This window comes from Nannospalax galili, unplaced genomic scaffold (genome assembly GCF_000622305.1).
Source record: "Nannospalax galili isolate Female #2095 unplaced genomic scaffold, S.galili_v1.0 scaffold568, whole genome shotgun sequence".
In the NCBI taxonomy this organism is placed as follows: Eukaryota; Metazoa; Chordata; class Mammalia; order Rodentia; family Spalacidae; genus Nannospalax; species Nannospalax galili.
Window position 1 is genome coordinate 1,312,558 of NW_008359441.1, and position 7,672 is coordinate 1,320,229.

At 38.9% G+C, this 7,672-nt stretch overlaps 1 protein-coding gene across 1 annotated transcript in view; it reads right to left on the reverse strand.

Annotated features, from left to right (window-relative positions):
- Cntnap4 (contactin associated protein like 4) overlaps positions 1–7,672 on the reverse strand; it is a 303,201-nt gene that overhangs the window by 126,271 nt on the left and 169,258 nt on the right. The gene's annotated exons all lie outside the window — the stretch shown is intronic.

The following is a 7,672-nucleotide window of genomic DNA, read 5'->3' on the forward strand; positions in this document are numbered from 1 at the left end:
TGACCAGAAGCTATCTTCTATTTAAACTTTGCCATAAAATAGGATGCCTCAGTTATGTGTTAGAGGACGAACAATCAGATCAGTAAATGTTCAAATTTACTTTAGTCAAGTTTTCAGCAGTTCATATGTGGGAGTTGCCCAATAAATGGTACTGAAATCAATAATAACTATTCTTTTTCATAAATGTAACAGATTTACTGTTTTTCTTGTTATTTTTGTCCTAGACACATAGTACAGGAGATCAGCATCCTTAATGCATAGAAAATCACCACCGAGCTCTCTTTGGGCTCTATTTTCACCTTGATAAATATCGGTGCTTTGTCATGAGGATTTCTTATGTTTTCTAAACTGAAATTTACTGATGACAATGTTGTCATTTAGGTCTTAAGTGTTCCCTAAAGGTATGTGCTGGTCAAGGCCCATTCTCAAACTGGTGCTATTGAGAAATGATGGAAACTTTAAAAAGACTGTCTAGTGTGAGGTCTTCTAGTCATTTGGCAAGCCCTCACAAGGCACTGTGAGACCTCAGCCTTTTGCATTTTTCTCTTTTATTCTTATCCCAATAATAAGATGAACAGTTTGTCACGTGTTGTTGCCATGAAACACTGCATCACTCCAGGCACAAAACTGACAAGCAAATGGATCATGGAAGGAAACTGCCAAAGCTCAAAGTCAAAGAAAACCTTTTCTCTTCAAAGTCAGTCATCTCAGATATCTATTATGGTAACAGAACGCTGATGAACACAACCCTGCACAATTCCAACTTCCAGTATTTTGTCCATTGTCAAATGCACAGTTAGCATGAGCATTGTAATGATTGACATATGTTCCCTTTATTAAAACCCATAATTTCCTTGTACATAGTCAACGTTTAAGCAATTAAACACCATAGCTCTGTCCTTTTCTACATTTATTCTCACCCAATCTTATTCTGTTCTCCTTATTCCTGATCGTTAGGGGTTGAACATGCTGCTGGGATGATTGGAAAAGCATTTCTGAGGTTCACCAAGAGCCCTCCATTCATTCATTCCTCTAGCCCAAAGATTGATAACGGAAAAGAACACTGCATTGCAAACCAGTATAACGCAGGCATGCTGGGGAGAAGAAATATCATTCTGGGGATGGTTGAAAACATCGCTCACTCTGAAAGTAGGGTATCAAGAAAGTTTTAAGAAAGTATTATTTGCTGAGAAAAGAGAATGAGAAATGTAATTATCTAGGTGGAAGAGTGAAGGCTGAGCTTGTATCAATTGCTGTAGGCTTCATGCAAAGACCCTAGGGATAGAAAGAACATGAAATTATGGCATGCCCTAGTAAGCAAAATTTGCTCAGTAGGGCTAAATAGTTGAATATTCTTATTCTGCAAGAGAGCAATAAGAAAAGACCAGGGCTACAAAATAAGGATGTTTACCCAGAGACCGGAGATGAGGACTTTAAAGCGTTGAGTAAGGAGACTTGCCTCAGCAATTAAAAAACAGTATCTCCTGTTGTTAGATCTCCACTACCTAAGGGCTTATCACACACACTTTCACTTGCATATTTTCCACTCATGCCTCTGTTGACCGTCGTGGACTTGAGCTTTGCATTATCTTGAGTCTTTGGAATGCTGAGTAGAGAAAGTTTGACTAAGTAATTAGCAATTAGTAATTTTCTTTCTTCCTGCACTCATTTCCTTCTCCCCATGTCTTCTCTGGATTTATCAATGTGTTTATAGATGCCATGACAGACATATCTAAAATTTATACTTTCCCTTTGATTCCATAAAACTTCACTTCTATTCCACTCATTGCTCAGTTACAACTTCAGTTTACTGGCATAAAAGTAGACCATGCCCTTTGATATGGATTTTCCATTCAATTGATGTCTTTTCACAATAAGTCCTCGCTCTAACCTTTGGTGCAGAAGGCAGTAAAATATGTGTGGGTCTTACAATAGCCATGCTCCCTGAAATGATCACAGGACATCTTGCACCCATACCATAGCAAGCATGTGTATTAGGCACAAGGTGGGGAATGCTGGCATAAAAGTGAAAAATAAGGCCAGTGTGTAAAGGTGCTTGTTGCCAAGTCTGACAACTTCAGTTTGATCCCTAGGGCCCACATGATGGAAGGAAAGAGCTGATTATTACAAGTCATCCTCTGACCTACATGTATGTACTATAGAATCTGTATATTCACACACATACAACACACATAATAAATAGATAAATAGATAGATAGATGATTGATAGATAGATAGATAGATAATAAAGTAATAAAGTAAAAAAATTATAAAACTAAGATAAAACATAAAAATAGTATGAAGGATCTATTTTAATTATGGTAGTGATGCAGTCCCATTTTCCAAGATGCAAATAGTTGTTCAAACATAGCACTTTAAAATTTTGGTAACAGTGATACAAGTGGAACACTTTACTACTTATTAAGAATAATAGTATTTACATATGTCTCAGGTCTGTATCTCCAACATAAAGTCTTGGCATTCCTTCCATATTTCCCAAGTCCTTGAACTCAATGAGTCAACAACAGGCTTAATGATCTTTCTGTTCTTCACAGAACCTGTTCGTTATCCAGTGCCCTGTCTCAGTAAATGATACCACCTTCCAGTTTTTGAGATGCAATAACTCAGTGCACCCTCACACATAATAGTCAAGCTCTGCCATTGATTCAATGTCCTCTACAGACTCTCAATTCTGCCTTTTCCCTTCTTCATGGACTGTTGCTCTAGCGAGGGACTCCACAATGTCTTTTAAACATGAGAGCACAATCCCTCAATTCTGCTGTTGTCTCTGTATTTAACCATGCAACCTGTACCCTTCTTTTTTTATTTTTTAATATTTTATTTATTATTTTTATTTTATGTGTATGAGTGTATTGCCTGCATGTAGGTAACTGCACCCATGCCATGCAATGCCCGCAGAGGACAGAAGAGGCCATTGGATGCCCTGGAACTGGAGTTACAGACAGTTAGCTGCCATGTGGGTGCTGGGATTTGAACCCGGGTCTTCTGCAAGAACAACCAGTGTTCTTAACTGCTGAGCCACCTCTCCAGCCCCCTGAACCCTTCATTTTATTCTGAGGCATTAATCAATTCTCTTTCCTGTGCTTTCATGAGGTACATCACTTAACCCATCTGAACTATCCACCCGGCTTCCTATGTGAAAATACATCTTAATTTCAAAACGTACAGCTATAAATTTTCCTTTATCAATCTGGATTTATCAATCACTTTATCCCTTGCATTCATTTGTTATGACATTTTATATGCTACGACATTTTATATTTGATGGGTACAATGTTTTTTAGCATTGCACTGTCCATCTTACTTGAGAAAACACATCATTTTAGAATTTCTCTCTGTACTTAATACATAGTAGAATTCTCTCTTAGCACATGTCAGTACATACTTATTCAGTGATTACATGCAGGATTCAAGCAGTTGTCAAGATCTTTAATTTTGGAAATTGATATCACTCATTTTAAATTCTAGATCTTACATGAGTTTTCATGATCTTGGACAAAGTTCCTGATTTCTTAAGGCTTACTTTCTTCCACAGCATATGTGAACTACTTTGATGTACACTGCTTTTGAATGAACGGCTCAGCCAAAGCCTGCTCAGGAGCTGCATTGGGTTGGTGCAGGTAGGAAGACACAGTCAGGGGGAAAAAAAAACTTATTTCACTGGGCATGGATACTTATTTTTAAATACTTATTTTTAAAATTTATTTCACTTTCTCATGGTTGGTAACTGGGTGGCAGAACCAAGAAACATGTTTCCCATTTGCAGATGTTGCAGGAGAATTGCCTCTTATGTCTACAGAAAGTCCAACTTCTTGTTGGATTTATGTCATTCAGTAGGGTTGTGAACAAAATCTTGGAGCTGAATATCTGTGTGGTAACATCCTAGCCCTTCCATCAGTGAAAAGGGAAAGCCAGTGGTTCAGCTCCTTCTGTACCAGGCCTTAGAGCAAGTCTCATCTTGGCTCATTAGGTAGAAAATTCTGCTTGTCTCCTTCTATGCCTCCATAAAAGGGTGATATTCATGTGCCTACTACATTGGGTTGTTCAAGCTAAATGAGAAAATATCTACAAAGGATAGTCTCTGGCACAAAATAGCTGTTCAGTGCATGATGTCTACACAGTAACATATTTAATCAATTAATGTTCCTACAAGAAGATGTTAGGAAGAGTTGGAATGTGTAATGTGAGTGTAATGATTATATAATTGAAGGATGAAAATCAATATAATCAAGTACATTCTCCAAAGCTACTTATGTCCAACCCAATCTTAACTTAGTTTCTGGCTCTCTATGAGAAACTCTTTCCACTAAACTTAATACTTTGTATCTTTTAATAATAATTTTAAACTATATAACCACTAGTTGACATTGGCTCCTATCCTGCCACCTTACTCTATGTATTCAAAATTAAAATCAACTGATATTTCAACCATGGGTCAGTGAGAAAAGGAAACAGATTTACAGGTAGATAGTGTGTTCATCCTTAAAATAGTAGATGTAATCACAACTAAAGGAATGTTCCAAAAAAGTTATAAATGGAGGACAGTGAGGAGAGATTTGAGTTATCCCGAGTGACATGGCAGGAAAGAGAATGCAAAGGCATGTGAATCTTGGCAGTCACTGTTACACGGACATCATAAGCAATGATGAGGTCTCAGCAAAGCAGCATGAAGTTTACAGTCAAAGCAAAACATGTGTCAGGTATTGAAAGCTAGCAGGTTGCTTCATTTTCAAGACTCAGTTTACTCTAGGTTACTTAGGATTAAAATAGAATGCCTAAAAGAAAAATCCATGTTATAGTGCATACACAATAAGTGGCAGCTGTCACTCTACTGTGATAAGCATTTTGTAAGATGAGTGCTCTGTACAGAAGACAATAGTTAACACAAAGCATTCTGAAAATCGTTGCCTTGAGGTGCTAGAGAGATTTCTCAGCGGTTAAGTGCACTGGCTGTTCTTGCAGAAGACCCAGGTTTGAATCCCAGCACCCATATGGCAGCTAACAACCACCTGGAACCATCCAGTTCCAGGAGATCTGACGCCCTCTTCTGTCCTCCATGGGCACTAACGACTCGAGTGCACTTAACATACATGCAGGCAATGAACTCATATACTTTAAAAAGTAAATAAACTAAGTAAATAAAAAAAAAATGTTGCCTTGATTGTCCATCATGTAAGCATGAGGTTGCCTAAGCCCTGTGGTGTAAGGACACAGACTGGGGATGTAGATCAGTGGTAGAGTGCTTGCCCAGCATGTAACAGGTCTTAGGTTCAATTCCCAGAACTGCAATAGTAATAATAATAGCAACATAATAATAGCAACAGCAATAAATACAAGTGAATCTATCTGTCCAAGTTCTGGGTTCGAGGGTGGGATACTTTCTGAAAAATTATTTTGTTTCCCTCAAGGTGTTAAAAATCATGATGTGAGAAGCCAACCTAAGCAGGGCAGCTAAGCTGGACCGCGGAAGCCAAGAAAGCTTGCAGCCCAGCTGGACAGACAGTGAGAAACTGCTCGATGACTCAGCCATGTGATGTAGCAGCTGGAGGGAGCAGGAGCTGGAGCCCTGGGCTCCCACAGACTTGGCTGCAAACCCAGCTCTGCCACTTCTTGTCTGTATAAGCTTGAGCAAGCCAACCACTCACTCTAAACCTTAGCTCCCATTTGTGAAGTGGGGAAATGGAGGTGTTATCTAGTCAGATTTACCTGGGTTCTTTTGAGAAATCATGAACTGCTTTGCAGTGTGTCTATGGGAAGCACTCAAGGGGGATAGTTGGCTATAGATCCCCAGAACCCAGACCACATAAAAATCCAGACTCAATGGTGCACACCTGTAATCCCAGCACTAGAGAGGCAGAGGCAGGAGGATTCTGGTGGGCTTGCTGGCCAGCCAGGCTAATGTAATCAGCAGGATTCAGGTTCAGTGAGATACAGTCTCAAAACATTAAACCATAGAGGAAGAATCTGAAGTCACTCTCTGGCCTTCCACACATGCACCCCCACACACATGAGCATGCACACAGAGGCACACACACACACACACACACACACACACACACACACACACGCCACACAAAGGAACACTCAAGTATATATAAAAAGTACTCAGGATAGATTTTCTACTTCTAGAATTATGAAAATTAATTTTATAATTATTGGTATTGATGTTGTTGCTAATTCTATTGCTATTACATTGATATACAATTATTATTGTTCAGAAGTTCCTGGAAGGAACAGGAGGTTTGTTGATTGATGGTGAGGATGGGTAGCAAGAACATCTCTAAATGTGAAAGGAGACCTGTGGAATCTATACAACACGATAACTCAACCTGACACAGTTTTAAAAAACTTCATCAAGTCATTTGACCTCTCCACAACATGTTTTTTCTTTTCTCACAAAGGACACAGAACCTACACAGGACAGTGTCATAAAATGATAGAATGCATGTGAAATTAAAGCCTTAGGGGACAGGAGAGATGGTGCAGGGGTTAAAAGTACTGGCTACCTTGCAAGAAGACCTGGTTTCAGTACCCAGCACCCACATGGGGAAGCTTACAACTGTCTGTAACTCCAGTTCCAGAAGATCTGGGGCCCTCTTCTGGCCACTGAGGGCACTGCATGCATGGAGTTCATATACTCAGGTACACACACACACACACACACACACACACACATACAATAAAATAAACTTAAAAAAACAGTGTTAAAGTCAAGAAATTCTGATTAGAAGCAAAATGATGTAGTAAAATTGAACAGTTCTATGTTTTTATTCTGGAGTTTCCTACATACTAGCTGTGAGACACAGAATAAATGACTGAATCTCTCCAAACCTCAGACTGTTCTTTTGATCACTGTAGATCATATTAACTAACTCATTGTTCTATAATAAAAAAGCATCTAACAGGATGGTGTGGCTTGAGGTGGACTATCAATAACTCTTAGGTCCCTTCCTCACACAAACATATAATAAAATGCCTCATTAAGAGGGGACTAAGTGAAATCTGTGGTTTCTGTCTTTTTATGTGAAAATATTTCAAGTACATTTTATATTCTGGCAGAGGTCTTTACTTTTTCTATTAATTTATGCTGAGGGCATAACATATTTAAAAATGAATTACTTGGCATATTATTTTTAGGCTAGATAGAAAAACGTTTTGGAGTTTCAAAACAGTTGACTGGTTATACTAAATGGAACATTGTCTCTCTTCTTAAAAAAAAGTCAGGATACCATGAAGCATCAAGTTTAACTCATTGGAGGCAAGATGCAAGATTTGAAGACTTTGATCTAGTTAATAATACTAGATTTGGAAGAAATGGATACACATACCACACACAACTGGGTTCATATAGAAATCATAGGCTCCTTTGTACAATATCTATAAGAAGTACTCAATGGGCTAGAGAGGTAGCTCAGTTCAGATCCCCAGCACCCACATAAAAAGCCTGGCCTAACAGTGCACTCCTGTAATCCTATCCTTGGAGAATCAGGGGCAGGAAGGTCCCCGAGGCTTACTGAACAGACAAGTCTGGCTGATCCATGAGCTTCATGTTAGCAAGAGATTCTGTCTCCTCAAATCATAATGTGGAGAGCAATTATTTACAGAAAGAGAGGAGAGAGAGAGAGAGAGAGAGAGAGAGAGAGAGAGAGAG